Here is a 17,324-nt window from a genome sequence, read left to right on the forward strand (position 1 = left end):
GAGAGAATGTTTCAGATTACAAAATGTCACCAGTAGATTAGAGAGTTTATATATTGCACTCTTTTGAACTCTAGGGCCAAAATCGTAAATAGCTCATAAATAAGTACATGTGCTCTATTATGAAAACCAAAGAGCTTTCTAGGGCGTTACCCCCAAACACACACTAGGAAGTCCGTTACCCCCTGAACCTTGATCAACAAGACTTCCGTACTAGGTTGTTCGTAAGGCTACACATAACGAATTCTAGACATTCCAACAGTTCAGATATATATATCTTGGATGATTTTGTTTATGATGCTAGCTATAATTATATCGTTGTTGGTGTAGATTTTGAATAGAGTCACATGGTTTTTACTCCATTTTTTAGGTTGTTGTTCACATTTAAATTGTCATTGTTGTGTACCTGTGTATATTATTTTCAATAGTGCAGGATTAAAATAATTCCTAGCACTTAAACAGAAGGAATAGTTTGTTCGTAAATTGTATCCAAAGTCTTGCACTCACTATTAAATAAACTTCAGGGGGGAAGGAAATAGAGATTACCCAAAACAATGTTGTTTTGTTTGATATTTTAACTTCAGTTGTCACATTAGAAAATCTGATGAAATCTTTCCTAATAGAACTGAGATGATTTTCTTATAAGATTAAGTTTTTAATAGTTTGAACTTAATTGTTATATATATATATATATATATATATATATATATATAATTACCAATTAAGCTAAGCTCACTTTTACCACTATTATTATAAAAATTATATTTTTTAAGATTTGTATTATTAGAATATTCTAAATAAAAAAATTAACATCTTAATAAGATTCGTTTTCTTTAACGTTATCATAAGCTGATATTTATTGTAGTAGTGAAACATGGTATATAAAATAGAATCAGTGTCCAAAGAAATCATGTTATTTCCTTAAGACAATTTCATACACTCACTTTAGTGCATAAGCTTTCTGAGCAATTGTCTCTCAAGATATAATAAATTTATTTTCTCATTAAAGCAACACCTTTCGATACAATGCCACGTACTCTGCTTTGTGAAAATAAAGTAAATATACAAAAAAAAATTGTTTTGCGAGAGAAAATAATGGTGAAAAAAATTCTCCCAAGTAATTTGAGGAAGAAACACGCTTCTTCATTATTTGTGGCTAGCTATTAGAATAGTTATGTCTCTTCTTCACATATTGACAATTACAAAAAGACATGAAACAATACAACTTTAGTTTATACAAATGGTTGCATACCATTTGTTTCGACAATGTGTCAAGTAATTCAGTTTGTCAAGAATAATGTGATAACTTGGCTAGGGAAAAGGTAAAGCCAAGAATGTTAACAAACTTGACATTAATGGTGTATTATTGTATAATAAAATTCTTGACAATCTTTTATTTGCTAAATGTATTGTTATCCAGACTCTAAATAATGGACAAATTATTTAGTTCTTGACATAACTTTAATGCCATGTATGTCTTCTTTTCTTTTTTTCAAATTGAACAACCGAGTTATGTATCATTGGATTCTTTTTGTTGCTTGTTTTCATGTATTGGAAAAGCTTAAATTCAACCTACCAACCTCACCTGACCTCTCCATGTGAAAAGAAAGGAAGAAAAACAGATACATAATAAAAGCATAGTACACATCAATGAATATATAGATCGAAAATTAACACATGTACGTTTTCAAAAGAAACCCAAAAAATTATTAATATGCATGGTAGTTGAAGTCATTAAAAATGGGTTGAGTGTGAGACCAAAAGATCTCACACTGTTTAATTGTCATCTATATGGCAGAATCAATTCTGTTCAGCCTTGCAGCAAATATTGCCACCAAATTGGGTTCTTTCTCACTCCATGAGCTTGGATTGTTGTGGACCAGTTTCCATTGAAGAACTTCACAAACTGAAAGACACTCTTTCCCTCATTCAAACACTACTACTCCACGTAGAACAGAAGCAATACAAAACTTATGCTGTGGAGGAATGGGTTTCAAGGATCAAATACAAAACTTATCCTATATGAATCCTCCAAAAGGCAAGTTATGGCCAAACATAGAACTAACAGTACCAAAAAAATATGTATTTTCTTCTCAGAATCTAATCAAATTGTATTTCGTTTGAAAATTGGTCATCAAATCAAAGGGTCAGGGTGAAACTAAATACTATCGTTAAGGATAAAGCTCAATTCAATCTTTTTAATAACATGAGAGAGATATGAAATGATGAAGCAACGAAACGATCAAAGACTTCCTCTTTATACTTGAAGGAGAATTAATTGGTCGAGATGATGACAAGAAAGATATTGTACGTTTTCTATTGGATACCAACATCGCCAGGAAAGTCTTACTGTGGTTGCCATTATTGGAATGAGAGGATTAGGAAAGACTGCTCTTGCTCAATCTATCTACGACGATATGAAAGAAAATAAACATTTCGAATTGACAACGTGAGTGTGTATTTCTGAAGAATTTGATATCAAAGTAATTGTTGAAAATTTTATAGTCTCTCACAAAAAAGAGACTTAAGCTCAATCTTCATTTCGATACGTTGCAAAGTATGCTTCGAGAGAAAATTGATGGAAAAAAAATACTTGTTTGTTATGGATGATGTGTGGAATCTTAACCGGGCGAAATGGATTAGTCTAAAAACTTTTTCTTATGGGTGGAGCTAAAGGGAAGTAGGATTTTGATCACAACTCGTACTTATCAAGTTGTACATACTTTCGACACAGTTTTCCCCATCATTTAAGTGAACTAGACAAGGACAACTTTTGGGAGTTGTTTAGATAAATGACATTTTCCAACTAACTAGAGGTGTTTGAAAATTCAAAGTTGGTTGTGATCGATTAGGATTGTGGCAAAGTTAAAAGGTTCTCCTCTTGCAATAAGGGTAGTTGAGAGCCTATGTGTATTCTAAAAATTCAGAAAAAGATTGTCATTCAAGGACAATGAACTTGGCACAATTATGCAACAAGAAAATGAAATGCAATCCATACTAAAGATCAGTTTTAACCACCTCTCATCCAGTTGTTTGAAGCAATGTTTCACCTATATATTGTGCTTTGTTCCCTAAAGATTATGAGATTAAAAAAAATGATTTGATATAAAATAATTGATGACACAAGGTTTCATTTAACCACAGATTAAAAAGGCAATAGAAGATGTTGGTGATGATTATTTCAAAGAACTACTAGGGAGGTCATTTTTTCAAGACATAAGAAAAAACAAATGGGGAGAGATCAAGAAGTTCAAGATGCATGACATTATACACGATTTTGCATGGTCTGTTGTACACTAAGTTCAAGATGCATGACATTATACACTAAGTCCATAGACAAAAGGACTCAACATGTGTCAATTTGGGCTTTCATCTCAATGACAAGATGGAAACTCATTGCATAATCATTAATAGAGGCAAAGAATTTGAGAAGATTGAACTGTGCTCGTGAAGAAATCAACCTATCTAGTAATTTGCAGTTACGAACATTGAATTTGGAGTTTCCTTTTCATGTTTCCAAGTGTATTGGTAAGATGAAATATTTTAGATATATTAATATTACACATTGTAGTATTGTTTTCCTTCCCAAGGTAGTTACACAATTGTACCATTTCGACATGTCTACTATGACATTTGTGTATATCACAAAATGGAGAGAGGAAAAAAAACTGTCACAAAATGTAAAATTTCGCATTTCTAATAGAAAAAGACGAAATTTTTCAGATAATACATTCGGCGACAGTTATTTGATGTCATAGAAAAAAACATAAAATAATATTTTATTTTTTATTAAAAAATAATAAATAAAGATTAGAAATTTAGAAAATATTTGCCCAAATTCTAAACCCTTATTATTTTCTTCAATTCTCGCGCGAAGTATCCATCTCCAATTTGACCGTCTTCCGGCCCCGTCCCCATCCGCCCCTATTTGTGACCATCTGTTCACTTCGGCGTGGCCGTCTATTTGCTTCGACGTGCCGATCTGTTCACTCCATCGCTGCCATTAACGAACAACGAAACCCCCGCAATCCCTGCGCAATCTCCAAACCTTTTCAATTCGTTCCCGTCTTCTTCGGCGCTGCCATTCGTGCCCCTCTTCTTCGTCGCTGCCATTCGTGCCCCTCGTCACCTCCTCTGCTGGTAAGCTTCTATTCTTTCTCTCTTTGTTCCTCTCTCTGTGACGGTTTGATTCTGTGTTGATAGTGTACATTGAAATTTAATTTTATTTATCGAAAGTCCCATTGACTGGCTCCAATTTCCAATATGGTTGACCCAATCCAATTTCTATTTCAAATCTAGATCTACCCTTCGTCCCTAGACCTTAGCTTTTGTTCTATTTCAAATCCATACACACACACCCAAGTTTCATGTGTTCATGGATGGGGGATGTATTAAATATTATTACAATAACCAACATATATAGTAGTAGTACTAGTGCTATGTGGAGTTAACATACAAATCATTGGATGTTATTAGAAACTAATTATGCCAAGTTTATATGTTGTTGTAGGATAGATTTGATTTTGAATATAATGAAATGGAATGAGTTGTTGCAATATATTCTGTAAGCTTTGCAGATAAAACAACCTACTAAATTTTTATAGGAAATATTGTACACCTACAGCTGGATATTCATTACTTATTTTTAGAAAATGGGTATTGTATATGAATGAAATCCAATAGAATAGAAGAAGTACAAGATATCAAATCTTAGTTTGGTTTATGTATGAATAAGAAAGAGAGTATTATTTAATTGAAAATGGAAACTAGAATGAGAGAGATTTTAGGAAAAAGTTGTTTTGTTCTAGACACACAAGTATATATGAAAACTCCGAAGTCCTAACATATCTATATACATATATACAATAGGCTTTACATGATTTTATATACATGGAAAATTGATTTTAGGGAAAAGTTGTTTTGTCTTCAACAGTAGGCTTTACATGATTTTATCAAATCATAGACACACACGAACCAAATTTGTAATTAAACCCTCCAAAAACTAGTGAATCATTTTCTACAAAGGTACAATAACACATTATGTATTGCATCATCAGTTTGAGACAGAAAAGCTATAGAGATTGATATAAAGGTTATCTTACTAAGCAAGTATAATTACTCAAACTAAATGTAAGGATATAAAAGTATTTAAACAAAGATCAAACATCAATCTTTCAGAATTTCTTTAACTAAGAACAACAGAGACAGTACATTTTTCAAAACCTAATTAAAAAGTGGAAAATGATTAGAGATACGCAAAACAAAACTTGCCACTTAAAAGTGGGATGTTTAAGCCTATAAATGAAGAGAATACCTTTAAAGCTTCAGGCTTCACTAAATTTCCAACTTAAAGGTTTTGTGATATTAAGGATTTGATAGTAAAAAATCCACTATTATCCAATTCAGCTCTAAATGTCCTCCCTCAGTGTGAGGAAGAATGAGAATGGAGATAAGTTGATGGATGAAGACCTATTCAGAAATTTCATCCTCAAGCTTGCTTCTAAAATTCAGAACCCAAGACGTGTCAATCAAATATTTTTGGAATTTTAGATGCAAGTTATATGCTTGTTTTATCTCGACTTTATGACATTTTCATATCCTAATCATTGAAATATCTTGTTTCCCACGATAAATAGTTGTGATTTATATTATTTTGTTTTGTTTTCTTGCTAAACTAAATGATTCATACTCTTTATAATGAAGATCTCATTTGATGGCACCTTGTTCATTCTCTGTTTGCCTACTTTTGGCTCTTCTGTTTCTTTTTTCTTCTTTTACTGAACATTATACTCTAGACTTATCATTTTATGCATTGATAACACGCGTCCAGGATTCCTTTTCATAGGTGAAGTTCGAAATTGCTGCTTATGAGAAGTTAGTATTTGGAAAAATTAGAGGTTTGTTCCTCATTTATCATTGTGATGGAAAATTGATTTTACCTTCCTTCGTTTTTTTTTTCTTTTCTTTTTTTTAATTGAATATTTAAATAACTGAAAACTGTTTTGAATTTTTTTATGCAGATGGTATTCTTGTTGTTGCATCACATCTACTAATCAGTCCTATTCAGTTCAATCCAGTCGTGGCCGTAATCTCCAATCTGTCGCATTCTCTTGAATATTCAATCTGCATCTGTGACCTCCTCTATCGGTAAGTCGTCTCTTCCTTTTCTATTTCTCTATTTCTTTGTAATCTTTCCCTCAACTCCATGTCAAAATGTATGTAATGTGTGCAATTTTAAATTTTGGACAAACAATATATCAGACTTATAGCCGAAATAGATCACTATTTGAGAATGGGTGAATGAATTCTTAGTTTTTTCTTGTTTTGTTTAGGGTTTGGAATGATAAAGAGTGAAATGTACATCTAATTTCAATATATTTTGTAAATCATTTTAAATAGGAGAAAAAATATTTAGACGATTTTGCTTTCTTTTTAGTAATATTAAATTGCTAAAAATTATTTGCAACTATTTCTTTGTAGCTTAGCCACTCGAAATATGAGAAATTTTGTGAGCATATTCATGTCTGGAGTAAAGATGAATGCATGTGATTCTAGCTCATAGGCATTAATTTTAGATAATATTACGAATGAGTTGTTGGTGAATTTCCCTTCCATCATTTATGCCATACTATTTCATTTCATATCTTAATTTTGCTTTTGTTTTTGAAACATTGGTAAAAAGGTAAATGTATATCTACAAGAATATTAATATTTTTTTAAAGTAGGGATGGAGTGTAGGACTAGGAGTATGTTTTGTTATTTAGCAATTATTAATTTTATTCACATTTGAAGGAAAATATTGGCAGTATATGTTATATATTTGGTAAGTGATGAAGGTATAGGTGAAATTGAGAAGGAAAGAGGGAATCTACATTAAATGTGTAGATCATAAAAGCTCAAGTTGAAAAAAAGAATGAAACTTCAATTTTTTTGAAAAATTACCCCTTTCCTCAATTTATTTTCATAATTTTCTCTCTTGTGCTATAATGATTTGATTTAACTTTGAAGAAATGAATATAATGTTGTCAATAAGTTTGTTAAACTGTTTTCTGTGTGGTAGTAATGTTGCATTAAGAAATAATGATTTGTTGTTGATTGGGAAGGTGGCAAGTTGGGGAGCTGAACAAATTTTCTCAACTTGATGAACTCTGATATATAGATGTGAGGAATTATGGGTGGATTGAAAAGCTGAACAATACCGCTCTAGTATTTGGTTTTGAAATTTAGGGGATCATTGGAGTTATGAATTATTCTTTAGTATACTTTTAAGATTAAGTTGAAAACCAGCTGTTAGGACTAAGTTTGATGTTGATTACGATATTTTTTTGGTATATATACTTACAATATTTTCTTTAGTATATATAAGTTTGTTGTTGATTAACTATTTTGGAAAATATACTTTTGTGTGTGTGTGATGTTTTTTCCTACCACAATCATTTCAAATACAACTATCTATATAGTACTATTTTGTATCTTCGATTTAATGAGTTGGGATAGAAAATTTTTGAATGGTATCAAATAAATTATTGAGTATTTTGAGGATTATCTACCGTTTTGAAAGTTTGAGTTTTAAAAGTTGTTGCCCATAATCTCTTTTGTAATCAGGTTTATTTCGAGGCCAACTTAGACATCTACACAATGGACAAGTCATGGATGACCCAAAATAGGATGTCAAGAGAATATGATTTAGGAGTCAAAATGTTCATTAAATTTGGGTTGAGTCATGCCAAAGGTTCTAATTCAATTAGATGTCCATGTTTGAATTGCGACAATCGTTTACTTAAGGATGTCTCAACAGCTCAGTATCATTTGTATACCAATGAAAATGATAAAAGTTACAAGGTATGGTTCTGACATGGTGAAGAATTGAACTCAGATAATGTTACCAACACGATGGAAAATACAGTGGATGAAACTAATGAAAACGACGGTTTATTTAAGGTTTATTTAATATAGTTAATATGGTTCAATCCATTCAAGAACAATATTCTAATGCATCAAATACCTTTGACACTATGTTTAATGACGCGAAGAAACCCTTATACCCAGGATGTAAGAAATTCACAAAGATGTCAGCCCTCGTGAGATTGTATAACCTGAAGGTTAGGTATGATTGGAGTAACACTAGCTTCTCTGAATTACTGTCCATAATAAGTGATCTATTACCTGATAACAACGAAATTTCATCTTCCTTATACGAAGCGAAGAAAACACTAGGTGCCTTAGGACTAAGTTACCAAAATGCATATCCTAATGATTGTTGTTTGAGCAGAAAAGAATATGAAAACATGACCAAGTGCCCTAAGTGTGGTTTGTCAAGGTGGAAGATCGCTAAGAACTCAAACAAGGAGAAATGTAGTGTGCCTGCCAAGTAGATCATGTGGTACTTTCCAATAGTTTCAAGATTTATAAGAATATTCAAGTGATTCGAAAATGCTAAGAACTTGCGTTGGCATGCGGTAGATAGAAAAGTTAATGGTATTTTGAGACACCCGGCTGACACTCCACATGGAGGTTGATTGACCACATGTGACCAACCTTTGGGTCAAAACAAAAAAATCTTCGTTTGGGTTTGTCTACTGATGGAATTAACCCATTTGGAGATATGTCGACGACGTACAATTGTTGGCATATTATCACTACAATATACAACCTTCCACCATGGCTGTGTATGATAAGAAAATATTTGATGTTGACAATGTTAATATCAGGTCCAAAGCAACCGAAATACGATATCAATACGTACTTAGCACCCGTAATTGATGACCTACAAATGTTTTGGAAAGATGGAGTTTTTTGTTTCGATGCATATAAGAAAGAATACTTCACACTGCGGGCTGTCTTATTGTGGACCATCAACGATTTTCCAGCATATAGTAATCTATGCGGTTTTAGTGTGAAAGGATATAAGACTTGTTCAATATATGGAGAGGAGACTACTTCAATAAGATTGCAACATGGAAAAAAATGTCATACATGGAACACATGAAGTATTTGCCCAGACATCATCCATACAGATTACAAAAAAAAAAAAAAAAATTAATGGGAAGCAAGATCATGGAATTCCTCCACAACCCTTGTCGGTGAAGGGATAAAAGCCGTACGGCAGCAGAAGAATTAAATTACCATTACCCAATTTAATTTGAAAATCTTAAAATATCTATACATTGGCAAAATTTTAGAATTAAAATTCTAAATAAATTCTAAGCATGCTTTTAAAGATAAGATACCAGAACTTACTTTCGATAAAGTCTCTGAATATACAAATCAATCTCCAAATTGGGACACCACCCGTCGGAGAATTTCCTATCGTCTGGGATGAAATTGGTTTGTGGAAATCAATTGGGATGAGAAAAAGTTTAGAGATATTTGAGGGAAACTCTTTTTACAAAGAAAAAAAACTTTAGCTTTTTTTCTTAATGAATTTCGTTAAAGAAAACTATTTTCTTCTAGATATTTGTAACTCTTTTTCCTTCTTGGAATAGGAAAAGGAGTAGGACAGAATCATAAGATTCAATTTTCAAATCTACTAATTAATTAACAATTAATCAATTAGTTAATAATTAATTAAATCATATTTAATTAATATTTCACTCAAATCTTATTTGAATAAATATTTCTCCAATATTTTATAGATTTATATTAATATAATTAATTAAATCATATTTAATTAATGTCTCTACAATATCTTACAAATTTAATTAAATCAAATTTAATTAAATGAACTAAATTATTAATTAATTCTCCAATTAATTAATAACTAAATTAAATATCATATATATATATTTGAATCATATTCAAATATAAGTTTCTCTCATGATCAATAATTTTGATATGAATTCAATTCACATTAAATTAATATTTGCACTTATTTAAATATTTTCTCTCATAAATTAATTTTGAATCATATCCAAAGTTAAATTTATATAATAAAGTTTCACAAACTTTATATTATAATGTATCACTATACATTAAACTAACTCCCTAAGTAAATTTGAACATTTCAAATTACAACCAATAAATAAATCTCATTACCCTTTACGAGCTAGGAATAGGACCTAATTGACCTACATATCAGAAGCTACAACGATCTGAGATTAATTGGCTAAACTCATTAATCACATTAATCAATATTCGTTAACTGTGTGTACACTCCACTAAAGACTCACAGTTGAATTCTTCTCACTGTAGATATATTTATGTGTCCACGAATATAGACCAATAACAGTAAGTTAGTCTTCACGAGTGTTTATAACACTAGTTGGGTCAATTTACCGTTTCATCCCTAGGTTACCTCTCATCCTTAAATATCAGTGTTCCTCCAATGAACAACCTTTTTATGGTCCTACCAATAAACAGAAATTCCTTTCGTGCCATAGAGAGGGTAGGGCTCTTTGTTCAAGACCTGGAGACACAATTTAAGGCAACACTCATCTACTTACCCTAAAGTAGGGAATTAGTGAATTTCATCTTGTGTAATTATGTTTCTAGCTCCCCACTCGGTCTTATCCCCAAAATGATAAGATTATTGAGTCGGCGATCTAACCACTCTCACCCGTACAAATCAAAGGACAATCCCTCGCGAATAAGAGTTCATAACACACTTAGAATTAAGACTAAGTTACCTAGGTCATCCTAGTGAAATAGAAACCTAACTAGTTAACGAAGTTACATTTAGTGGTTACTATTTCGCAGTCCGATCTTATGCAAACTTATTGCATAGGATACCCTTACTCGCATGTCAACTACACGAACACGTTGAATCATTGCGTTTGTATCAAATACAAAGTGAGCCGTATCAATAGTGTTACTAGGATAAGGTACCTAACCTTATCCTTATACTATAGACCCTTTAGGATGATCTTGAACATTGATCCCTGTATGTCTCTACATACTGTTTAAGACTCATTAAACAATTAGGATGTTAGTTTATTGGATTTGGATTATTAAGAAAAAACTAATAATTTAATCAATAACAATTATTACAATAATAACACTTTATTAATAAAGGTCAATGGATTATATTTACAATCTACGAGTTTTAGGACATAAATTATCCCAACACTTGGAGGGGACTGTTGATTTTATGGAATAAATCTATATTTCATTCATTACTTAATAGAGATACAAGCCTATATATACCATAGAGAAATACACTTAAGGAAATAATATCAAATAATATCTCCAGAATAATATCTCCTAACAATAATATCTCCTAAGAATAATCTAATTATATTAATACCCTCCCTCAAACTCAAGGTTGAAATCACAAACTTGAGTTTGCTAAGAACTAAGAAAAGAAACAATATATCTAGAATAGAATAAAAAACCCGAAGAACAAACACACAAAGAACTTCTAGGCTAAAACAAACCCACGAAGAGCGAAACGAAGAACTTCTGGGATAGAAACATAGATCCTCGTATAGAGATCTATAACAGAACCTAGGAAGAACGAAACAAGAACTCCGGGGGCAAAATGAAAGAGCAAAACTGAAGCAAAGTAGAATCAAAGCTGGACGAAAACAGGGTCGGAATTGGACAGAAGTGTTTTTGTCGGATCAGATGGAACTGAACGAACTAAACTAGAGCAAGTCAGAATCAGATTAAACGGGAAATCTGGGGCGAACAGAACGGAAACTGAACTGAATGGAGCAGAGAGGCTTAGCGGATCTGAACAAAAACAGAATGGAGGCGTCGTTGGATCTGGGCTTCGATCTAAACTTCAAAGGCAGACATGAAGAATGGGTCTGAACGAAATCAGACAGGTCTGGAACAGATTGGAGGCGGACGCGAGGATCTGAGGACATGGGGTTTCATGGGTTTTGTCGAGACAACATAAGAAGATGGAGCAACGACAACGAAACGCAGCGGCGAGCGGAGCTTCTTGGACGACGGACAAAACCGAAACTCTTCGGCTGGGCGTTCGGCTTCAACTGGTAGAGGTTCAATCGGCTGCTTGGCTAACAGAAAAACAAGAGGTCGGACGAAGAACTATGAAGGAGATGGCCGCCGCGGACGCTAGTGAAAAACAAATGGGGTTTCTGGGGTTTGGATAGTGGCAGATTTGAACAGCAATGAGTGGCAAAGGGAAGGTGCAACGACAACGGCAGATTTGCAGATCTAAGGGGTGGCTTCGGCTAATGGGAGATGATTTTGCCTCCGTTGATGGCTAATGAGAGATGATTCTGCCTCCGTTGATGAATGATCAACGGAGGCAGGGGTGTGGAGGCTAGAATTCCATAAAAAAAAAAAAAATTTAATATCAAATAATATCTCCAGAATAATATCTCCTCAGAATAATCTAATTATATTAATAGGGACCATGTACCTTAAGCTGAAATACATGATATTTTCATGTGGAAAGAAGTGTGGGAAGACCGTGCATAATGAAAGTGGCAATGACTATTGGAAAAAAAGACCAGAATTTTTTCAACTACCATATTGGAAACACTTGCATGTTCGACACTGTTTAGACGTAATGCATATTGAAAAAAATGTATGCATGAACATAGTGGGCACCTTGCTTGATATACCAGGAAAAAGTAAGGATGAGATGAATACTTGACTTGACTTGGTTGAAATGAAAATTAGACCAGAATTGGCACCAATGTTTACTGGTAATAGAACTTACATTCCTGCGACATGTTATACAATGTCAAGAGAAGAGAAGTATTAGTTGTGTAAGACTTTGTCAGAAATCAAAATTTCAGAAGGTTATTCATCAAATATTAGCAGTCGTGTCTCTTTGGATGATTTAAAACTGACTGGCCTTAAGTCACACGACTGTCATGTTTTAATGCAGCAACTGCTTCCAATTGCAAAACGTTCAGTTCTACCGAAGAATATGAGGTACACTATCAATAGATTTGCTTTTTCTTCAATGCGATTTACGCCAAAAGTTTATCCGTCTCAGATCTTGATGCAGTGCAATAAGATATAGTTCTGATTTTATGCAATCTTGATAAGTATTTCATACCCTCGTTCTTTACAATCATGATTCACCTTGTCGTTCATCTTGTTAAAGAAGTAAAGCTTTGTGGACCTGTATATTTGTGGTGGATGTACCCATTTGAAGATGCATGAAAGTGTTGAAAAGTTATGTTCGCAATAGAACTCGACCGAAAGGATGCATTGCAGAAGCAAGCATATGTGAGGAGGCAGTTGAATTCTGTTAAGATTTTCTTTCTGGATTAGATCCTATTGGACTTGGGTCATTCAATTCAAGGGCAGACATACAAAACGATCGACCACTATCAGTAGGAACATACGTTCGACCCGACGCTGACAACTGAAGCAAGCACATCTTCATGTCTTACAAAACACTGGAGAAGTGCACCCATACGTTGAGTAAACATTCATATGATTATATACTGCCATTAATTTACCCTCAAGGGACCATTTTAATATATGAAACATTTTGTAGACAACATTTCAATCAATTAAAGATGGAAAATCGCAGAAGAGCCAAAAATGAACAATGGCTACAAGTTGAACATAATCGATCATTCGATACATGGTTTGAGGATCAGGTACTTAAACAATCAAAATTCATTTTCGTTTCATCTAATTGTTCAATATTTAGAACAATTAAATGTTCTATTCAATAGGTGACGAGTGAACTACAAGAAGGAAAGGTTCTTTCGAACACCATACGTTGGCTTGCACGTGGACCCCACCCTGCTTTAATGACGTACAACGGATACATAATTAATGGAAAGTCTTACCACAAAGTCTCGTTTTGTACATAATTAATGGACCATCAAACTGTTCAAAACTGTGGGATTATGTTATTTGCAACAACAATGCAAGTGTCTAGTGCGAAGGACAAAAACCTGATCTTTGTGACATGTTTTTTTATGGCACCATTCAAAATATTTGGGAAGTCAACTACAATACGTTTAAGGTTGTTATTTTCAAATGCAATTGGGTTGAAAATAATGCTTGTATTCGAAAGGACGATCTTAAATACACACTGGTGGACCTTAGCCAAATTGGCCATTCTTCAGATTCGTTCATTATTGCCACACACGAAAGACAAATATTCCATGTCATAAATCTTGTTGATGTAAGATGGTCCGTTATTGTGATGCCACTCGAGAAGGACTTTTCCTACAAATGTGTTGATGATGACATAGGGGACATGTTACCTCACTATCCCCCATTTTATTCTTACCACACAACATGTGATATTGATGAAGGTGGTAAAACATATGCTAGACCTGACTGTAAAGTCATATGGGTTAGTAATTGACTTTGATAAGTATGTATAGTAAGATGCGTACACTTTGTTATTTGCGTGTGTCATTCAATGTTCATTACATAGAGTTAATTATTGTTGTTTTTTCTTCTTTGTAGGACAGTTCCATTTTCATATATGACTACTTCAGAATCTATCGTTATCAAGTTTTCTTTTCATGTTCAACAGTTTCTTTGTTTTTAAATTTTGGAGAATTTTATGTAGTAGATATTCTAATTTGAAAGTGTTGTGTGCGTTACTATATTTAGTGCGAACTTTGCGTAATTAAGTGTGTATGAATCGTTTCCTATTTTCTTTGAGAACCAAGTGTTTGTTAACGTTTAATTATGAAAGTCATGTATTGGTTCTAATATTAGACTTTTCGGTTATGTTAACACTTTTTTGGTTATTTCACAATTCACATTTACAATTAATTGTTATGTAAGTGTTATGAAATATTAAATGAGTATTGTTATTAACAGTCTGTTGGGTTATGTTTTAAATCACATGTAGGTTTGCAGTAATGGTTAATTCAGATGATGATCAAGTTGCTACACCCCTGAAAGAGGAGAAACTAGTAGCCAAAAAAAAGAAATGTGGCCCTACGAGAATGAAAGATATAATACGTTTTAGTAGTGAGGGGCGAAGAAATGTTATTCAGTACAACGAACTAGGTCAACCTATTGAACCGAATGCAACAAAGTTGAGAGTTTTACTGGAACGACTATAAGGTTTCACGTTCCTATCACGTACTCTACTTGGCATGTCATTCCAAAAGAGATGAAAGAGAAAATCTATAAACTAATTGAGGTAAAAATCCTTCTAATTGAGTGTTCGTATATTAAACCACTAACTTTAACAGATTTAATACTTTTTATGTGTTTTTCACATTGTAGGCCAGCTTCATTCTTGACCCTAAGTCGAAGAAAAGCATACTTCAAAATACGGGAGTATGCTTTTGCAGATTCAAGTCGAGATTAACAACTACATACGTACTACTTACAAAGGGTGCTGCATTTTGGATTGACCCGTTGAAGAATCGGATTGACGGAGACATGACTGAAGTGCTTCAAATGTAGGTTATACTATTATTGTTACTGTCTTTATTATGTGTGCAACTATTTTAATTGTGTAACAATCTTATATTATGTGATAGGCCATTCAATATATCAAAGAAGAAAAAACAAAATTGGAAGGTTGTGAAGGTATTTGACTTTGACCAATAGGATAGTCGTAAATAATTTATTCATTTAAATGTTTCACACGTATGTTTTTTATTGTGCATCCACAATGTCCCAAACAAAATGGAATGGTAGAATGCAGGTACTATGTTATGCGATTCATGTGTGACATAATTTCTGCGAGAAGTACTTTGATTGTAGATGTCGTAAGCATTAGAATTTTAAAACATATGTTATGTCATTGTTTGAAATGATAATAATTCTTAACCACTTTATTGTCTACGTATGAAAACTTTACCTTCTACATACTCGCAAGATGAAATCGATGAAGTTAGATCGGAATTGGCGGAGTTCCTTTCTAAGCACGTACATCGTGCTTAGCATCAGATTAGGAAAGAACTTTTTTGAAGTATTTTGTGGGGATTTTTTGTTCATATAATTTTGTTCAACCCGAACGACACATAAGTAAATGTTTAAGCACATTGTTTTTAACAAACTGAAGCATGAAAGGAGTAAGTTAATAGTTATTGTATCGTATCTATATATATGTGACTTGCTTATATGTAAGTGGATATGAATGTGTGTGTGTTTATTTGTTTCTTAGGAAGAGTCCAATATATATGTGACTGGCTAATGAATTTTTTTTGTTTGGGGTCCTACTGCATTGGGATATGGATCTTCTTACAATCAAATAACTGTCGAAGGTAATTCTTTGCTTGCGTCCTTGAGGTTTTATTTTGTCAATATTGTGTGATTTGTTCATGTTCGTATACATGACAAATTGTCAATTGCTAATTCTACTTGGTTCACTAGCTTTGACTGTTTAATATATGGATTGGAGATTGGAGATGTAGGTTTTAGCATTGTGCTTATCTGTGTAATTGGTGTTTTTATTATAATTGAGATAGGGTTGGTGTTGTGTATGAAAAAGAACTGGAAATATGAGTTAGCTAGGCTTGTGAAGGTTCACACTTTTTAACATTCTGTTTGGTTTATACTTACTTTATTAGTGTCTTAGAAGTTGGTATCTTTAATTTTTGTTCTGGCATGGATGGGCCCTAGTTTGAATCTTAGTTTTAATTAGCTCACAAAATAGTGTCATGTATTGAGTAGTGCTAGTTAGGCTTAGACAAAAAAAAAGGTATAAAGCACTGTTTCATCCTTCTTCACTCCCTGTAGCAATGGTTATTTTGCATGTTTGGTTTTTTCAGTACTGCGGTCTTCCAAAATATGGATAGCTTGGTCATGGAACAGATAGTGATGTATTATACAACTTTTTCTTCTATTCCTTTTAATTTGTATTGAACAAATAGAGAATCTTACAATGGTATACTTTGTCATGTGACACATGGGATAATGCTGGACACTTCATTCCAGTAACAAGCTCTAGGCCTAAATTGCCGCAAGCCAGCAATAATGGTATCCAGTCGTCGTCGAATCCACCACCGATGTTGTCTTCGACTATCGTTATGCTTGCCACCACCGTCAAGTAAGTTATTTCTTCAACCATTGCATATGTGCCCAACAATCGCCACCACCGTGTGCCCAACCGCGTCTATCTCATAAGCTCAAAACTGGTCTGCTCGTGGTTAGATCTGCATTCAAAGTGTATTTATCTATATATATTTTTATGTGTGTTTCTAATTTGTATAACACTTAAAGTTTGTTCTTAATTAAATTGTATTATGGATGTGTTGAACTCAATATTTAATTTAATAGAATTCATCAAGTAAGGAAAGAGAGATTACCCGAAACTAAAGAATGTTGTTTTATTTGAATATATTTTGAATTTACTTAACATTATTGGATTAGAAGTTTCCCTGATGGAATAATTGAGACAGTTTTAATGATAGGACAATTGGATGACAAAAAAAATTAGAAAAAACAGTTCATAACACTCTCTTTTTACA

General features: G+C 33.0%; 2 long non-coding RNA genes across 2 annotated transcripts; both read left to right on the top strand.

Annotated features, from left to right (window-relative positions):
• The first annotated feature begins 1,263 nt into the window (after positions 1 to 1,263).
• LOC105434863 lies at positions 1,264 to 17,173 on the top strand. The gene is made up of 8 exons (XR_004215545.1): positions 1,264 to 1,272; positions 1,796 to 1,987; positions 3,820 to 4,137; positions 5,843 to 5,894; positions 6,018 to 6,144; positions 14,747 to 15,043; positions 15,130 to 16,118; positions 16,792 to 17,173. It is a non-coding gene; the product is annotated as an uncharacterized LOC105434863 (long non-coding RNA).
• Positions 11,551 to 13,892, top strand: LOC116402815. The gene is made up of 2 exons (XR_004215461.1): positions 11,551 to 13,526; positions 13,605 to 13,892. It is a non-coding gene; the product is annotated as an uncharacterized LOC116402815 (long non-coding RNA).
• Positions 17,174 to 17,324: the final 151 nt, after the last annotated feature.

The sequence above is a fragment of the Cucumis sativus genome, chromosome 3 (assembly GCF_000004075.3).
Source record: "Cucumis sativus cultivar 9930 chromosome 3, Cucumber_9930_V3, whole genome shotgun sequence".
NCBI classification, from domain to species: Eukaryota; Viridiplantae; Streptophyta; class Magnoliopsida; order Cucurbitales; family Cucurbitaceae; genus Cucumis; species Cucumis sativus.